Source organism: Pinus tabuliformis, chromosome 7 (genome assembly GCF_031772625.1).
Source record: "Pinus tabuliformis cultivar Carrire ecotype Pingquan chromosome 7, CPIR1, whole genome shotgun sequence".
Taxonomy (NCBI): Eukaryota; Viridiplantae; Streptophyta; class Pinopsida; order Pinales; family Pinaceae; genus Pinus; species Pinus tabuliformis.
The window spans coordinates 583,361,327-583,382,042 of record NC_142293.1 but is presented as its reverse complement, the minus strand read 5'-3'; the positions used below and the strand labels follow the sequence as shown (position 1 = coordinate 583,382,042).

At 37.8% G+C, this 20,716-nt stretch overlaps 2 pseudogenes; both read left to right on the top strand.

Annotated features, from left to right (window-relative positions):
- The first annotated feature begins 4,476 nt into the window (after window positions 1-4,476).
- LOC149248777 (inactive glucose-6-phosphate 1-dehydrogenase 4, chloroplastic pseudogene) lies at window positions 4,477-5,611 on the top strand (annotated as a pseudogene).
- A 7,976-nt stretch (window positions 5,612-13,587) lies between these two features.
- LOC149248776 (inactive glucose-6-phosphate 1-dehydrogenase 4, chloroplastic pseudogene) lies at window positions 13,588-14,579 on the top strand (annotated as a pseudogene).
- Window positions 14,580-20,716: the final 6,137 nt, after the last annotated feature.

The window sequence follows — 20,716 nt, the reverse complement described above, 5'->3', positions numbered from 1 at the left end:
ACAATGAGTGATTCCTCCTAAGAAATTCATGCACCAAGAAAACCACACAAGGGAGGAAAACACATCCGGGAGGAGCCCACTACACTCACAGAGCTATTGGCTTGTCCTCTTGCAATAGCATGTTTCAAACATCAGTCTTGCTACCAGTTTTGTGAGATGGTGGAAAGGGTGAAATACCACCATGAGCTTGCTAGACTTTTTTTCCTTCATCTTCACAATGGCCAGGTCAATTTGGCAAGTGTTACATTCACTTTGACACCTGAAACTATAGCTGAAGCAACAAGTATTCCGAATGTGGGAGAACAGTGGAACAAAGGACAGCTGGTGGACAAAGAGCATTATGAGCCCTATATCAAGGCTGGCTATCAGAAGCAAATCAGTAGGGTCTTCCTTTTCAGATACCTACAAGACACATATGCTCCACTTATGAAGCTCATAATCAAATACTTCAGTTGTGAAGGCAGATTTTCTCGCTTATACACCTATCATGCTAGACTATTGATGCATTTCAGTAGAGTGAGGATGATGAACATCCCCTATTTCATGTGCCGGAATATTGAGAAAATGACCACATTGGTGCAAAGGAAACCTCTTCATCAACAAATCAATAGCATTTATCACTTTGCATTGATCAAAACTGTGGTTTTGCATCAGTTGAGCTTGTTGAATGTTTCATGGGATGATTTCATTTCACATGAGGTTTTCACAAGCCCTCAAGTGACACCATCAGTATTTCATGAGGCAGGAGAGCCTTCACATCAGCAAGAAGTGCATGAGACTCAAACCACCAGTGTGCCAGTATTTGTCACTTATCAGAAGGGCACAAGGAGATTATTTGCAACAGCCAAACGAGTACTATCTCCACCCGGAGTGGAAGGGGTCTCGTTTCCATCATCATATCATAGGAAAATGCTATCTTCACCCGGCGTGAAAGGGGCTTTTCCTTCTTCTTCAGCAAAGCAGGGCAAAGGGAAACAACCATTGCATGATGAGGGGCCTTCTGAAGGTCAGGAGAAAGACTTTATTTTGATTCAGGATGAGGACACTGATTTGGGCTCCCAAAGCTCAAAGCTCAAGGAAATCATCAAGGAACAAGAAGCTGACATTCATGACTTAGCTCTTAACCTTGAAAGAGCTAAGTGGATCATAAATTACCTTGAGCAACGGAATAAGCAATTGGAGGACAAACAAGAAATCCTGGAGCTACAAGTCATTAAAGAAAACTAGCAAAATTCCAAGAGGGCAAAGGGCAAGTTAATTGAGCAAAAGGACAATGACCAGGAATATGTGTTGGAAAAGTTGAATATGCACTTGGAGAAGCTGCTTGAGAAAGAAAATAAGGAGAAAAAGATGTTGAGGCACATGGCCTATCACTATTTGGCAAGAAACAAGAGTTGCAAAGCGAGGATAAGGACCTTAAAGGCCAAGTTGAGGAAAACTTTGAGGAGGAAGAAAGAGAAAGATAAGCTCAAGATCTTGGTTGAGGCTTCCTTGGCCCAACATAGTACTTGATGCAGGTCACTTATCACAAATTTCAAGAAATTTGGCACACTTTTTGACAATTTTGAAATTTTGAAGGAAAAAGCACGTTTTTCTGCCTGGTGCGTAGCGCCACCTGGCGCTCGCTTTTGCTAGGGACCTCCTCTGGAGGAAAAATCTACATTTTTTGGATTCCTCATGCAAAATTATGAATACCCAGAAATTAATAGAAAGTTTTGTCAAGTTTTGGGCCTCCAAAAGGGTCAAAAACACCTCAAAAATGCCCTCTCTGCCCCTTTTGGGCCACACAGGAAGTAGTGTTGGGAGAACTCAGTTTTGGAGAGGCAAATGGACACCAAATTTAAAGATTCCACCTGTTCTAGAAAGTACACTAACAGACCTTTCCAACAAGCCCACTTGGAGCAAATTCGGTGCACGGGAAGGCCTCCAAAATCAGCTACAAAAAGGAGCGACGCATAGGGAAAGTGGCGCGACGCAGAGGATGGAAAATCTGTTTTTCGCCTAGTTTTTTCTCAGTTTGAATTTTTTCTCTCTCATGGTCAAACTCATGATGTAAATTGATGTAACTTGATGAAATTTGATTTAAAAATGTTAAAAATTCACTCATGGAGGTAGATACATCATGTATAGGTGATTTTGAACTGAATGAATCAGTTTCCTAGGTTTTAGAGGCAAGTTGTTCCACTGCCTACTTTTCAGTTCTTAGTTTAGATCTTGTTGAAACAGCTCCTAAACTCATGAATTCGACCCCTAAAGGCTAGCATGAGTTGTTTGTTGCCTATATCTAGTACTTTTTCAGTCATTTGTAAAGGTTGGACTCTTGTGAATGCTTTGAGCATTATTGTACATTCATCTCTACAGTTTGGCAAAGGAATAGACCAGGGTTTGCAGCATTTTGTGGGATTCTTTTGGCAAGTTGATTTGGTATTGTTTTTCGTTCTGTAATTCAATTTTAGATGTGTTTATGTATTCCATCATCTCTCTCTTTTCAGCTGAACTAAATGAATCAAGGATAAAGGTAGAAATCATTGATGTTGCAGTGCTCTACCTAGGGTTTGTTTAGTTTTTCATGTTTTCAACTATTTGAAGAGGATTCCTGAGACTTTCATGCCCTCTCCAACTCCTCACCAGTCTTAAGATTCTCCATCTCACTTAATTCAAAGTACTAAACCATTTTCCTACCTCGCCCCACAGAAACCTCTGCAACACTGAGTCCATTGCCCGGACCCAAATCTGCCTTTCACATTTAAGCCAGCAAATCAACATTAAATTCAATCAAACTCCTTTGAGCATATACGTAGCCTAAAATTACTCTTTACATCAGTCATCTCAAACCTCATTTTCTATATTTTCCTGAGATTGACAAGGAGAGAGCCCTATCCCGACCTAGTAGGGCTAGCTACCAGGTTAAGCGTGGTTTGATGTTACCCTAGATCCTGCCTTTCTCAGCCTGACGTAGATTTAGGCTATAACAGGGGTAATTGTTAAATTTCCTCTCATTAAAAAAACACAAAGATATGCATCGCACTCAAGGGTGACAAGAAGTTTTGGTGATGGAATTAACGATGGGTGGCCCAAATTATGCAGCGATCTGAAACCATACCTTTAAAATAAAAAGTTTCAGGCATCGCATTGAAGACGTTTTATTTCACCACCAAATTTGACTCTTCAAAAGAATATCAAGCCGCAAAAGAAGATAAAGAATGGGCATGATGTAATCGAAGTTCAGATTCAGCGATTATGGTTAAACTATAGCATAACATGGAATGACTTCAGACCTTCAAGGCCTCTCTTGCCTATATATAAGTAGCCTTGTTTTTCTGAGTGAGTTAGTCGTATTGTTTAGCTAGGGCTGATAACCTCATCTATGCGTCGAGAGATACTCATGTATAAAAGGCGGATATCTTCCTTCTTAATAAATTATTGTTGTTTCGTTGGAAAACCATTTGGAGTATTGGCATGAGGAAACACATAACGATGAGTAGGCCCACCTGGTAGGACCCGATGTTATCAAGTCGAGGCCAGAGTGACATCTCCCAATCAAACCTGTCGTGGAGGAGCAGGGAATTGGGTGTATCACATCTCTATTTTCGACCAAGGGAAGCGTTTTTAGGTTGGCTACGTGAGCTCAGAAAATGGAACTAGGTTCGTTTCACAGACTTAATACGATCAGTAATAACCAACTACCATTGTTTGGAGGCATGTATAATGAAGTCATGCCCCATAGGGACCTCACCTTGTTTTCAATGGACCATCCCAGAGACGAAGCTCTTATACAAAGAAAACACATCATCTTTTGGTTCAAAGACTCCCCACGCTCTCAAATGGTCGAGTTGTCTTGACGAAAACATAACACCTGTTAGATTTCAAGATTGACGTATGATTACCAGATGGTACATCGCCAATTTTACAGTAGGAAAAATCTCATAGCAGACCCGAAGGAATGCATTACGCGCTGATAATTGCGCCACCATGCCAGGTTGAGACTTTGACTTGACCATTGCAAGAGCTAGGCAAGTCGCGAAGTCGCAGGAGACGATGGTCAAAGACGAAGCTCTAAATGCGACCTGCGACCATGTTGCTTCTCTGAGTTGCAAGATCGCAACTTCGGAGCCTTAAACAAGTGCTAGAGGTGCGACCTTGCTCCAGATGCAACTCTACGATTAATGGTCGCTAAGTCACACTCAAAGACCTCAAGTGAGTAGCCAAGAGATGCGACCCACGTTACGTTACGACACTGCGACCTCCACTACTCATAGTTATGAAACTCGAACTACTCCATAAAGTGTGACCTGAGTAACACGTGACTTCGCGACCTCCAATGAGTCGCAGTTCCACCCAGGTCATGTCATCACATTCTTATATCTCAGGGAAGGAAGCCAAAGGATGCGACTCTGTTATAGCACGATTTTGTGACCTTCGGAAGTCGCAAGCTAGCCCAAAGATGAACTTGGAATCACAGTCAGTGTACGACCAATGACAACTGACCATGCAAAGAATCTAAATGATATTGGAGGCCCTGCTCCTAAGACTGAACATGATATATCTTTGAGAGAAAATGATTCACATATTTTTAAAGAATCTTCGGGCCCCTCTCTATGAATCACAGTTATAGGAGCTACTGGTGAACTAGCTAGAAACAAGATATTTCCCACATTGTTTGCTCTTTATTACAGTGGATGTCTTCTTAAGAATGTTGGGATATGTGGTTATTCAAGAATTCATTTAAGAGATGAATAGTTACGATATGTCATTGCAAGGAATTTAACATGTAGAACAGATCACCAAGAAAATCCTGGTGAGAATATGGATGCGTTCCTCAGGAGGACTTTCTATCTATTTGGAGATTATGATGACTGTGAAGGAATGGAAAGGCTTGATTCACAAATGCGACAATTAGAGTCCAACGGGACAGTCAATAGGATATTTTACCTGTCTATACCAAATGAAGCCCTTCTCAATGTGGCAACACATAGCAGATAATTCTCAGAGCAAAAGGGGATGGAATTGTTTAATCGTTGAGAATGCCTTTTGGATATGACATAGAATCTTCAACGAAGTTGACACAGGGTTTGCTTTCTAAATATTTAGAGCAGCAAATTTATAGGATAGATCATCTTCTATGGAGGGATCTCATCGAGAACCCGAGAGTATTTCGCTTCTCTAATCTTGTCTTTGTGCCTTTATGGAGCTGGACATACATACGAAATGTACAGATGATAGTTTTAGAAGATTGGGGGATGGAAGGAAGAGGACGATATTTTAATAAATATGGAATCATCCATGATATCGTCCAAAGTCATATTTTGCATACTATTGCCTTATTTGCTATGGAACCTCCAGTAGGTCTTGATGGAGAAGATATTCGAAATGAAAAGCTCTATAGGTTAAGGTTTTGAGGTCAATGAGAAAGCTACACTTTGAAGATGTTGTCCTTGGCCATTATAAAGCGAGAGTTTTAAAATATGGGGACAAATCCGATGTCCTCTTGAAAAATCTTACTCCAAATTTCATTGCTGTAGGTTTATATATTGATAATGCACACTGGGATGGAGTCCCTTTCTTGATCAAAGCCGGAATGGGGCTTATAAAGCACATGGGTCTAAATTAATTACTTATTAATGTCATTCTTTCAATTACTTGATTGTATTTCTGGTATTATTCTTTGTTGAAAAGTAAATATGACCAATTCCATTTGTTTGCAGATAAAGTTTGCTTGGAAAGAGTTGCGGTTTCCACAAAAGCTACTACTATGGTTTCAAAAAGATCAAAACTGGATTCATTCAATCCCTTGAAATACGATGGCAATGCCAAGAACACAATGACAAAAGATGATTGGATTCATGCAAGACACAATATCAAGAAGCTCAATTTTTCATCCAAGTCTCCATGGTTCCACATCAATTTTGGCAACCATAACCAACTCTCGGGTTTCTCAAGACTTCTCTCCTCCCAAAATTCTCTCCTCTATCAGTATGAAAATGTTCCCATCATGGTGTCAAGAGTTATGTTGACATTAATTAAGCATGTACTAAGGAACATGCATGAGGGAGCAGTGAGGAAGTTCAAGAGTCATGAGGGTAGGTCAAGGGTCATGGTAGGTGAACAGTCACCTTATCTCTATAAATGTGCCCTCATGCCCCATTGAGTGAGGACTTTAGCACTTGAGTTGAGGTGAATATAGATAGCTAATTGATGTTTGAGAGCTAGGGCCACTCAGCTCTTGGTAGCTAGGAGAGTGAGTTTGCAGTAGGGATAGGGTTTTGACATCGAGCAATGGTATGAACTGCCCACGTTCCACTATTGGGTATTGATCAATTGCATGATATGTATTTGAAGTTGCAGCATATTAATAAGATGTTTTCTTTTATCTTTGGCACTGATTCCCATGATCACTCATGGTGGTTGTATTAGCTGTCTGGAAGCTCACCATATTTTTATATGTTCTTTCATATATGTAAGATGTTATATTCTGATACATAGTGGTTGCATGTATGTTTTCACTTTTGAATATGTGTTTTCTTGTTCCTTACCATGTCGGTGACCTGTTGTGAACTACTTCGCAATTGACCTCTGGCATGTTCCTGTTTATTATGTCCGATGGGGTTTTAGCTCACTAATCGCCCTCGTCATTTATCTCTTCTTATAATTGTTGTGACTTGTTTAAACCTCTTTCTACAATTTGTCAATCTTGGGCTGATTTTGTTTCAATGCCCAAGCACTTCTTTCTTGCCCCACTCTGGCACCTTCTCATTTAATAACCAAGAGTAGAAAATATTCATTGTGGCAAGAAGGCCCACATACCGAATGGGGCTCCTATCCCAAATGGTGTGAGGTTTAATTGGGACTTCACACCGGGGAGACCCCTTAGTTGTTGGCGGTACATTTTGGCCCGTCAATAAATTGGCGCTAGAAAGAGGGCCAGATGACCATCAAGCCCTTGGAGCCTGTAGTTTAGTCTCATATCTGTTGATGGCTCTGACTAGAATCTTGCTCCTGCAATGTTTATCTGGTTTGTCTATTTTTCAATTTTCCATCCCCCAGGAGCAGCTCCATCACTTGTCTTAGTTAAAGTTTGATGGTGAGGATGGAACACCCATAACCGAGCACATTTATGATTTCCCTGAGTTTTGTGAATCTTTCGAGATCGAAGATGAAGATTTTTCTTGTGTGGTATTCTCCCTCATCCTTGAAGGTCGTGCCAAGCAATGGTGCCACACGTTGTTGGCGGCGTCCATTCTTTCGTTCAAGCAACTCGTCGGTAAGCTCCAACAAGCATTCGACAGGTATGATTTTCAAGATGTGTTAAAGAGAATAAATGAGCTTAGGATGAAACCTGAAGAATATTTAGAGGATTTTTATTTCAGATATGTGCATCTTTGTTTTGAATTTCTTGAAAGTGATCTCGACTGGGTGGATTTGAATATAAATTTTCAATGATTGATTCTCATTTCTTTACAACATTTTCAATTAAAAACAAGTCCCGTTTTGCATGAGTATCATCGTAATTTGCATATTACAAAGTGTCCAGATTCTACCCATAAGTTTTTTTTTTCCTATCTCTTAGAATCTGGAACAACCTCAAGCCCCCGAGGAAGAGATTATTGTTTGCGAGATTTCTCATCCTCCTCTTGACTTGTTACATAATAAGATTGTGGTCGTAAATGGTTCAAAAGACGAGCAATGCTTTCTAGGAAATGGATCTGATGGTCTCGCCTCTAAATCCCTCATACATATTTTGGATATTGAATCTGAAAATTACATAACATGTCTTCCTGCTGATGGAACCCCGATTGAGTCCATTCAACATATGTCTCACTATATCCTATGATCTCATTCACCTACACATGATAGATTTGGTCTTTTCTCAAGTAAAGTTGACTGTCCTATCAAATCTACGGACTACATCAGGCCTACAAATCCGTCTTTCTCTTCGGCAAACATAAATGGGCAGAATGTGACTCCAGGTACGATCGGTGCCCCTTCATCTGACCCCGTGAATCCATTCTACCCTGATTTAGCCCATGGGTCTACTACACCGATGGTTCCTTTAGATCATTCACATCTTTATCTTGCTTGTATTGATTGAAATCATGCACATGGGGGTGATGTTTCACAATTAAGGGATGCAGATTCTGAATCTCTTATGCCTAATCTTCTCCACTCACAGTCTTTAACAAGTAGAGAAGAGGACCATGCATCTCGCCCATCTCAAGCCGATTCTCCCATTAATCCCTCTTCACTCCCAATCCAAGAAGAGGCTTATGTGTCAGATACCCAACTTGATCCAACTGGTGGTTTCAACAATTCTCATTATACCAGAAATATATTCACTCACGCCTCTGGTGATTATCCTACGTATCCATTTGTTGATCCTACGAAGACCCCAAAATTTGATGATCCACCTTTCAAAAGTTTAGGGACTATCCAAGAAGTTGAGGCACTTTAGCTTCTGCTGATGGTTATGTCAGGTTCTCATGTTCCTAATGAGACCCCTGAACCAAGTCGAATTAGGGTTTATGCACATCACACTCCTCTCAACATCATCTCCCCAGATGTGAGATCATCTTGGAAATCCTCTGATTCAAGCAATGTCTCTATGATCAAATATTTCCATCACCTTTCAACTGATGTGCGTCAACCTCTATACCCTAATTTGTTTGTTGGAGGGAGTGCTCTGGCCATTGTCTTAAATCTTTTTTATTGTTGTCGAGCTAGTAAAGTCTGTCAACATACACTATCAAATGATGTATTACAATCTCCTATATGGGAAGGTGCCAATCACCTGATCTCCCTTCTGCCCGACACTCTTTTGGTTGATTCGGTTCATTCTCGAGAATCTAAAGAATCTCATTTGTTGAGCTGCCAATCTATCAATATCCAGAGAATGGATCCAATCCATAATATTTTCACTGACAGTTGTTCGGCCACAACCAACGATAACCATATACATCCATATACAAATCTTGCGAAGCTACCAATATTTGATGGTGTGTCATTTGAAGGTTCAGAGGTTGGCCAGGACGATGAGGCACTTCATCTTCCGTTGATGGTTATGTCAGGTCCTCATGTCCTTGACGAAGTCTATGAACAATTTCAAACTACGTTTACTGAAATTAGGGTTTTTGTGTTTGAATCCTTAATGATCTCAGTTACACCCAACAGAGGCCCCTCTTTTCAGGGTTATCAAGTTGATCATCTTCTACATCATGATAGGGCTGCTAATCGAATTAATCTGGTAGATTCCTTTATTAGCTGGAAACATATTTCCTTACTTGCATTAGATTTAGGGTTAAGCACAAACGAATGTATGTCATGGATGGATGACTTTAAAGTTCATGCATGTGCTTTGGTTTACCAGGATTGGGTTACGATTTCCATTGAAAGGTCTTGTCTAGCATGTTTCCATACAAGTAGACGATGTTTTCTTTCTGTTGTGCATACTTTACAAGTAAGCATTTTATTTTTTGCACAACTCTTGTCACAAGTTCTGATTGTTGTCATCTTTGTTTTGATAGGTTAGGAATTGTTGTGCTGGCTGCATTAGAAGTTTGATTTAACATAACCCGACCTATGCTTTGGTTAAATTAGGATTTAGGGTTTAGACTAGTTAGGTTTTAGTTCTTCCTATTAGTTGGTTGATTAGAATTTTCTTTATGATTTAAATTTCCCAAGATTCATTTTCTTTACCGAACGTAGTTAGTTCCTTGATTGTTTCTTTTTGCACTTATGTCCTTGCATTTTTTTATTGTTGAATGGCATTCATGAAATCTCATCATATGCATTGTGTTGGTCCTTTAATTGTAATTAGTTGATCTCTTCTGCACATAGCATTACATTGTGTCATTAGCCGTGTCTTCTTCATTGCATCATACACTTTCCCTCTCGCTTGGTACACACTCACCTTTGACCTAGCCTGGAAATTTCCCCTATGTTGCGTACCGCTACATGAGCCTTCATGAACCTAAAGTTTTCAAACCTGTGGTGCCATGAATAGCGTTCTCTCACCTTTTTCCTCTTGTTCCAACCTCAAAGTGCATTGCTTCGACCTCTTCACACCTATTTGTAAACCCTAGGAGAGTTTCCTGGTCACCTAGCCCTATAACTTAAACCCTAGCCCTATGATTGTGTGAAGTTGTGATGATTCTGCCAATGGGTAGCCTCTCTTAGAACCAGTGATCAAATTTGCATCATCGATATCTCTCCTGCGATTCTAATTTATTAACAAGGGAAATAGGAACAGATTGCTCATGGGGAACCCTAATAAGTTTTAATGACCTATACCCATAACCTGAAACTCGTGCTCAGCGTGGTCTTTATTGTTTCAATGACTTGTGTTCATTGTTCACTTGCTAACTAGAAATGAAATGTTGAAGCTTGGCATAAGGGAAACCTAAATCAGGGTATCCCTTAGTTTCTGTCAAACAAGAAACAACCTCTCTTGCTCGTAAAATAAGTCGGGATCCCTCATCTGCCCTGGCGCAATGAACACCTAGAAATAAGTGCAAATGCACACGTAAAAGAAAATGAAACCAAATAAAGGGTAAAGGATCGAGAAAGGCTTCCTGCGCAGAGAGGTAATGCAACGACTCTGCTGGGGTACTGACCAGGCTCACTGGCAGTAGAGCAACATTTGTGATTTCTTGAAGTGACTCCATCGGGGTACTGTCCAGGCCCGCTGGCAGTGGAGCAACACCAAAAAATTACTTTTAAAATTCTGAATACAATAAGCCCTCTACCCTATTCTTTGCATCATCATCAACTACCGGCATGTGTGAACTGTTAATTAGGTGTTTACTGACTGGAAAGACCTATCTAAGGCACGAGGGAAGGCATATTTGCAAAGGTCATGGCAACACAAGAGGTGCCCATAGCATCCGTGCAATATTCCTTTGCATCATTATTCGCACTCGGACTACTACAGGGGTGTTGACAGAGATACTGGATTCTACCAATGGTTTGGTAATTGTTGTAGCCTTTACAAAACCACCCAAATTTTTGGATATATTCAAAATTTTGGGTACCCCACCACTCACCGTGAGCTTATGGGGTTTTTTCTAGGACCCCAACTGGTTGCTCTCCCAACGACCTTGACTATCCAACCCCTTTGGCGCACCCAATCATGTTTCATCCATCACATTCATGCATTATGTTTTATCTCAGATATAGGCCTCAAAATCACATTAGGGTTTCAAAGGTCAATGGATTCATTAATGCGTTAAGAGTCTCTCATGATTTTAAAACTCATCTTCGCATGATACACATCGTGATCAGTGGATGTCCTATTTTTGAACAAGTATGCGTTCAACATGGATTCCCATCAGAGTGACAATATTAGGGTTTGGGAGAAACCCTATATTGTCAGAAGAGTGATCTCCTCCCTATTATCACCATATCCACATGCCTCTAGGGGTGCGCTCCCATTGACATCACATGGCATCATCGTGGGAGTCATAGTATCACATTTTCCTCATGCCCTTGGCAGATCCTTCACCTCAGCATGTGCGTTGGGTTCTATGAGAATTATATCTTTCCCTTGCATCCTTATAACTCTGAAATGTGTGATTGAGGGTCCAACCCTGTTCTGAATTAGTCCTCACTCTCTAAGACGATTATTAACAGATATTCTTAGGCGTTTATCGCATGAGTAGGAAATTACCTTGGGCCTCATATAATACCATGACTGCTTGTAATTAGGAAGCCCATTAAGATGCTTGAATGTTGAACTGATTTCCAAATGAAATCATAATTCACTCAACCATACAATGTATGACACCTTAATTTGGGATACTTGGGATGCATGTTCCTTTAATGAGTTATTTCCATTATTTTCATTAAGTTCCATGCTTCCATGTGAAAATATATACATGTGTATGTTGTTTGGGTAAAGTGATTGGTTTGTTTCACCCTCTCTGCAGGGATCAAGGGGAGGTGGCTCGGGCACATGTCCAACAAGGCAACTGTTCACCACAAAACTAATGTAAAATGCGGGCTTGAAGGGTTTTGACAATGAGGGAATGTAAGCAGGGAAGAATTTTTTGTTAATATACATACATATATTATGCATAATGGTTGTTGTTGTATAGATATATGTCGAAACAACTCTGCCACCGTCATTTCTCTCAACCTTAAGCATTATTACAAGGAGTTAGGAAAACACTTTTCATGGGGTAATTGTTAAGTTTCCTCTCGTTAAAAAAAAGCAAAGATATGCATCACACTCAAGGGTGACGAGAAGTTTTGGTGATGGAATTAACGATGGGTGGCCCAAATTATGAAGTGATATGAAACCATACCTTTAAAAGAAAAAGTTTCAGGCATCGCGTTGAAGAGGTTTTATTTGACCACTAGATTCGAATCTTCAAAAGAATATCAAGCCGCAAAGGAAGATCAAGAATGGGCATGATATAATCAAAGTTCAGATTCGTCGATTATGGTTAAACTATAGCACAAAATGGATTGACTTCAGACCTTCAAGGCCTTGCTTGCCTATATAGCGATGGCCTTGTTCTTCTGAGTGAGTTAGTCGTATTGTTTAGCTAGGGCCGATAACCTCATCTATGCGCCAAGGGATACTCATGTATAGAAGGCAGATATCTTCCTTCTTAATCAATTACCGTCGTTTCATTGGAAAACCATTTGGAGTATGAGCATGAGGAAAGCAGCCCCACCTGGTAGGACTCGATGTTATCAAGTTGAGGCCAGCGTGACACCTCCCAATCAGACCTATCGCGGAGGAGGAGGTAATTGGGTGTACCACATCTCTATTTTCGACCAAGGGGAGTGTTGATAAGCTGGCTACGTGAGCCTAGAAAATGGAACTGGGTTCGTTTCAGATATTTAATACGATCAGTAATAACCAACTACCGTTGTGTGGAGGCATGTATAATGAATTCATGCCCCATAGAGACCTCAGCGTGTTGTCAATGGACCGTCCCGGAGACGAAGCTCTTATACAAAGAAAACACATCATTTGTTGGTTCAAAGACTCCCCACACTCTCAAATGACCGATCTGTCTTGGCTGAAACATAACATCGGTTAGCTTTCACGATCAACGTATGATTACCAGATGGTACATCGCTGATTTTACAGCATGAAAAATCTCATGGCAGACCCATAGGAATGCATCACGCGCTGATAATTGCACTACCATGGCAGGTTGATACTTTGGCTTGACCATCGCAGCAGCTGGGCAAGTTGCGAAGTTGCCGGAAATGATGCTCAGAGACGAAGCTCTAAACGTGACCTGCGACCATGCTGCTTCTTTGAGTTGCAAGATCGCAATTTTGGAGCCTTAAATAAGTGTTGGAGGTTCGACCTTGCTCCAGATGCGACTATGCAACTAATGGTCGCTAAGTCACACTCAAAGACCTCAAGTGGGCAGGCAAGAGATGTGACCTGCATTACATTGTGACCCTGCGACCTCCACTAGTCATAGTTCTGAAACTCGAACTACTCGAGAAAGTGCGACCTGAGTAACACATGATTACGTAACCTCCAATGAGTCGTAGTTCCACCCAGGTCACATCACCTCATTCTTATATCTCAAGGAAGGTAGTCAAAGGATGCGACTCTATTGTAGCACGATGTTGCGACCTCTGGAAGTTGTAAACTACCCCACAGATGAACCTGGAATCACAGTCAGTGTAAGACCGAAGACAACTGACCATGTAGAGAATCTAAATGATATTGGAGGCCCTGCTCCTAGAATTGAACATGATATATATTTGAGAGAAAATGATTCACAGATTTTTAAAGAATCTCTGGGCCCCTCTCTATGCATTGCAGTTATAGGAGCTACTGGTGAACTAGCTAGAAACAAGATATTTCCCACATTGTTTGCTCTTTATTACAGTGGATGCCTTCCTAAGAATGTTGGGATATTTGGTTATTCAAGAATTCATTTAACAGATGAAGACTTATGATCTATCATTGCAAGGAATTTAACATGTAGAACAGATCATCAAGAAAAACATGGTGAAAAGATGAATGCGTTCCTCAGGAGGAATTTCTATCCATTTGGAGATTATGATGACTGTGGAGGAATGGAAAGGCTTGATTCACAAATGCGACAATTAGAGTCTAGAGGGACAACGAATATGATATTTTACCTGTCTGTACCAAAAGAAGCCCTTCTCAATGTGGTGACGTGTAGCAGATAATGCTCAGAGCAAAAGGGGATGGAATCATTTAATCGTTGAGAATGGATTTTGGATATGACACAGAATCTTCAACGAAGTTGACACATGGTTTGCTTTCTAAATATTCAGAGAAGAAAATTTACAGGATCGATCATCTTCTATGGAGGGATCTCATCGAGAACCTGACAGTATTTTTCTTCTCTAATCTTGTCTTTGTTCCTTTATGGAATTGGACATACATATGAAATGTACAGGTGATAGTATTAGAAGATTGGGGGATGGAAGGAAGAGGAAGGTATTTTAAAAAATATGGAATCATCCACGATATCGTCTAAAGTCATATTTTGCAGACTATTTCCTTATTTTCTATGGAACCGCTAGTAGGTCTTGATGGAGAAGATATTCGAAATGAAAAGCTTTACAGGTTAAGGTTTTGAGGTCAATGAGAAAGCTACACCTTGAAGATGTTGTCCTTGGTCATTATAAAGTGAGAGTTTTATAAGATGGGGACAAATCTGATGTCCTCTTGAACAATCTTAATCCAACTTTCATAGTTGTAACTTTATATATTGATAATGCACACTGGGATGGAGTCCCTTTCTTGATCGAAGCTAGAATGGGGCATATAAAGCATAGGGGTCTAAATTAATTACTTATTAATTTCATTATTTCAATTACTTGATTGTATTTCTGGTATTATTCTTTGTTGAAAAGTAAATATGACCAATTCCATTTGTTTGCAGATAAAGTTTGCATGGAAATAGTTGTTGTTTCCAAAGAAGCTACAACTAGGGTTTCAAAAGGAATCGAAACTGGATCCATTCAATCCATTGAAATACGGTGGCAATGTCAGGAACACAACGACAAAATATGATTTTATTCATGCGAGAAACAATAGCAAGAAGTTCAATTTTTCATGCAAGTCTCCATGGTTCCACATCAGTGTTGGCAACCAAAACCAACTCTAGGGTTTCTCAAGACTTCTCTCCACCCAAATTCTCTCCTCTATCTGTATGAGAATTTTCTCATCATGGTGTCAACAGCTATGTTGAGATTAATTTAGCATGTACTAAGAAATATATATGAGGGAGTAGTGAGGAAGTTCAAGAATCATGAGGGTAGGTCAAGGGTCATGGTAGGTGAACAGTCACCTCATCTCTATAAATGTGTGCTCATGCCCCATTGAGTGAGGAATTTAGAACTTAAGTTGAGGCAAATATAGATAGTTGATTGATGCTTGAGAGCCAGGGTCACTCAACTCTTGGTAGCTAGGAGAGTGAGTTTGTAGTAGGTTTAGGGTTTTGACATCAAGCAATGGTATGAACAACCCATGTTCCACTATTGGCTATTAACCAATTGCATGATGTGTATTTGAAGTTGCAGCATATTAGTAAGATGTTTTCTTTTATCTTTGGCACTGATTCCCATGCTCACTCATGGTGGTTGTATTAGCTGTCTGGTACCTCACCATATTTGTATATGTGCTTTCATATAGGAAAGATGTTAATATGTTCTGATACATAGTGGTTGCATGTATGTTTTCGCTTTCGAATCTGTGTTTACTTGTTCCTTGCCATGTCGATGACCTATTGTGAACTACTTCACAATTGACCTCCGATATGTTTCTGTTTATTATGTCCGATGGGGTTTTATCTCATTAATCGCCCTCATTGTTTATCTCTTCTTATCGTTGTTGTGACTTGTTTAAACCTCTTTCTGCAATTTTTCAATCTTCTGCTGATTTTGTTTTGCTGCCCGAGCACTTCATTCTCGCCCCACTGTAGCACCTTCTCATTTCATAACCAAGAGCAGAAAACATTCATGCTAGCAGCCAGGCCCACATACTGGACGGGGCTCCTATCCCAAACGGTGTGAGGTTTAATTGGGACTTCACACCGGGGAGACCCCTTAGTCGTTGGCAGTACATTTTGGCCTGTCAACATATGTTTACAAGTAGTAAGTAGATAAGTAAGATAGACTTCATTTAAGAAATGATAGTGGATTATAGAAATTATTCCTTTAAAGTAATAAAATAAATTAAGGAGAGAAACTTCTCGAAAATATATTAGAACAAAAAACAAAGTTGAAGTTGCAATTCAAGAATTAACAGTAAATGTTACAGTAATGCATAAAAGGTAAGAAATATACAAGCAATGCACGAAGAATATTTCCCTATATTAAATAGTTACAACAAGAAATATTAGACTGTAAAAGTAATCGCTTCTGATGAACTGTACAAACAATTCCTTTGGTAAATTATAACAGAGGAAAGAATGATCTTTATAACAGTAATTCTAGAATTTCCGAACTGATAGCAGAAGAAACCAAGTCGAATGTCTAGAAAATTACTATTTATCACCAAGCCGTTACACTAAAAAGAAATGGAAATAAACCTTTTAGTTATTCAAGAACAAACAGTAAAGAAGAAAACTGTATATATATATCCATTCCTTTAACAATGTTTGAGCATGTACATCAACGGTAACCACAAGCATAACTTAAGTCCTCTACAGTATAACAGCTCAGCGGCCTAAATGTGCCAACTATTAAATCAAAAATCAAAACTACAAGTTCATAACTCTATCGAGACATATATCAACAAAATAACCTTGTTCAACATCGTCTTTCAGAGAAAAGGCAACATGTAAACTCATAACTAGAACTTATCCACAGTTCAAAACCTTATGTGTGCCGAGTATACCAAACTTAACATTTATACACAGAAATCAAAATGAAATAGGGATTCAGCAAGTTCAGGCATAAGCCTCTGCCTTCTATCAATTCCTTTGCATAGTATTTAACATAAACAATCAAATATGGTGAACCAAAGGTAGGCGTTTCCCAACCTCAAAATAACCTCGAAGTGGATAAGCTTTAAAAACCTCAGCATACACTGTCATAACCATGAGCAGAACCTGGTGTTGGCAATAGATTACCTGCAAACAAACGCCATCGACTACCGAGGTTATTTGGAGAAATTAACTTGCTAAGAAAGCCGGACAAAAATGACCCAGAGGGTCGCAACATTACCTGAACCTGGAGGGTTTCAACTGATGGCGGTTCGCCTTCCTTGCAACATAGGTTATGAAATAGTCAGAACTAGAATCTAGAAAACTGTAAAGAGCTATAAGAAGACAAACCAGGGAAACATAAAATGCATGCTTACCTTCAGTAGACCAATATCAATCCCGACTACCTTCTGCAGAGCGAGAGAATTCTCGAGCCACCCCTGGACGGTGAAAGTACTCAGTTAGCCACAAAACCAAGTGAAAGATGGAAGGAGAAACTAAATTCAAGTAGCATAGTAAACCCGAACAGTACAAAGGTGAGTGGTTGGGGATACCTTATTGTGACAAGTGAATAGGTGTTGCCATAGCTCGTCATAGTAGAGGTTATGAGCCAACCTGAAACCTGAAGGCCAACGTGATTGCAGAGCAGAAAACCCCCCCCCAAGTATCTAAAAGCAAATGACCTCCCATCTGGCCCGACGCGGTGAAGCGGGTAGTTGGAAAAACTCTAAACCCTCCCCACCGTCGGATCGCTTGCTACAGATCAATGGGTAAGAGCTATGCTAAATGTCACAGACAGTCTTAACTCACTGACGAATGCAGGCAATAGTGCAGGCCATGGTTATGCTGCGTGCCTCGGCGTACCAAGGGCATTTAATCAGGAGTCTGGTCACAGGCCCAACACCCCGAGTGGAGCCATGTGACCATTTAATGCTAAGCAGGCCCAACTCTAACAACTGTATAACATGTATTAACACGTTTTAATCGGAGAATGTAACCTTTAAAATCCTCATCCGACACCTTGTGTATAATTAATAATAATCTTGGTTTTTAATATTGCAATTTATTTCGTAATTTCCACATGATTGGTGTACAATTGGTGTGTATCGTGTTACAGAATCTAACAATACAATTTTAATAAAAAATAAAATTTTTATTCTTTCAAATGTTATTTTTTTTAATGTATAAATGAATTTAATGCCATGAAAATCCATAAAACATTTAGATTTTACAAAATCTTACAAATGACACATCTCAAACTTATAAATCTAAAAATTAGTGGCAAAAATGTTTTAATTCTTAATATAATATAATGTTTCTACTAATGAGTAATATAAAATCAGGAATTTCTATTTGAATTTCTTAAATTCTTTGTAAAAATAAATTTAAATTTTTTTAAAAAGTTTTTTTTTGAATTTTTTCTGTGAAAGACTTTAATTTCAAACCAAACATGGTACAAAATTAATGATTGCATTGGTGGAGTGGATTCTTATAGACCTTTTATCTTTATTCTCTAAATAATAATAAAAACGTCATGTTCCAGTGTTTTCATACGAGATTTTGAATTATAATCACAATTAAATTCAAAGTTAAGTATTTTTAATGGATATTGCAAGTACTTACTAATTTTATTATGTTTTTTCATTAATTTTCATTTATAAATACTAAAAAAAATTCATTAATTTTCATTTATAGGTATTATAAAATTTGTGTAAAACATAATATGATTTTGTGTATTAATTTTCTAATTTAAAATAACACAATATTATTTACATAAATAAATAATACTCCATTTATTATGTTTAAACTATTGACATTCCATTAAAATCAAAATTTCAAATTCAAAATATCTATATAATAAAATTTATTAATTTATTTCAATATATATAACTAATTTCTGACCTTGTTTTAAAATTTTAAAATATGGTTATATTTATTATAATGGTTAATATTATATTTCTCTTTATATAAAATTAATATTTTATTTTTATATTTATATGTATATTTTTTATTTATTTTAATTGTAAATGTTTTAATTTTTATTAAATAAATAAATTTGATCAAATAAATAATCAATTTAATTTTATAAAGAAAATAAAATAAATTATTTTTTTTATTTTATAAAAATAATTAAAAAATATTATTATTTAAATTTTTATAAATAAATATTACTAAATTTATTGCTAATTAATTTCATTTATTTAATTGTACATTTATCATGAATTTATTTCACAGGTAAACAAAGAATAATATCCTATTCAACATTTTGCTTCTTAATTGTTTTGATTTTTATTTATTGGAGTGGTTCACGGAGATGAAGGAATTGTGCGGATTGTCAAAAGTGGGGTCCGAAAAATTCAAAAAATCTTATAGATGCAGTGTTTGAATCATGTTTTTGATTGTGGAAATGGATTCAGCACCATCAAAAATTTCCAAAGCACCTAAAATAATGAATTTTGACAACTTTTACTTGGATTTACAAAAATTCCTACGAATTTTTTCTAAATATAGCCAAAATTTCCATAACTTTATGGAAAAAAAACATAATTGTAAACTACAACTTACTTATTTGGAAATGCATAGGCTAGATAATAACTTTATCTTTTAATAATATACATGTTATAAATTTGTTAGGTAAACAAAGATGGAATTCCTTCTCATCCCAACATCATATGTTTACATCAGAATTTTGTGTTCTATTTTGTTTGGGGGTTGATAATACACTCATCATAATCGTTAACATGTAGACAGAGAATGATTTCCCCCTCCCATTGTGACATGTTTATATATGTATTTTGCATATTTTTGTGAAATGTTTATATATGTATTTTGTTTGGGGGTTGATAATACACTCATCATAATCGTTAACATGTAGACAGAGAATGATTCCCCCTCCCATTGTGAGTCCATTATCTATATAGGACTCAAGGCCGTAAGAACCCACACCATTTTTTCTTTTTGAGATAGCACATGTTTATAGAGTGTGCTTTTACTTAAAGATTTTTAATTTAGTTTAAAGGGTGTCTTTACACCTACAAGGTCAATTATTAGTTAACAACATCTAAATATAGAGATTTTGGAAATATGATCAGATATCACTAGTTATAAATGCTTTTTCAACTTTTAATTTAACATATATTGTTATATTTTAATTCATTTATTTTTCTACTTTAGTAGCGCCTACTCGCACCAGGGTTACAATATTCAATTAAAAACTAGTTTTCTCAAATTTTTATTTTATTTTATAGGTAATACGACCTTTGTATTTCAACATAGAGCATCAATTATTGGATAAGGTAGATACTTTAGCACGTCCTTCGAATAATCTTGACATATTCCTTGTCCTAGAAAGTAGGAATTGTGAAATTAGCAAATACTCGGTATATTTATATTTGAATTTTTTTAATGGATTTATGATGTCCTTTAAATAATCGTGATGTATTCCTTATATTAGAAGCTAGGAACTGTGAAACTAGAAAATATTGGGTATATTTGAATTTTTTTTAATGGATTTATGATGTCCTTTGAATAATCTTGATGTATTCCTTGTTTTAGAAGCTAAGAACGGCGAAGTTAGAAAAATATTGAATTTTTTTTAATAGTGTTTATGTAATTTTAAAAACAATATTAAAAAAAAAATCATTAGTAAGTGTCATTTGTTACACGCACATTACAAATGTTATTTATACCACCAATGTTATAAAAATAAGATATTCATCAATATGCACCACCAATGTTATAAAAACAAGTGAAGCTGCGACGCAGCGAGTCCCTGCGTGAAGTTG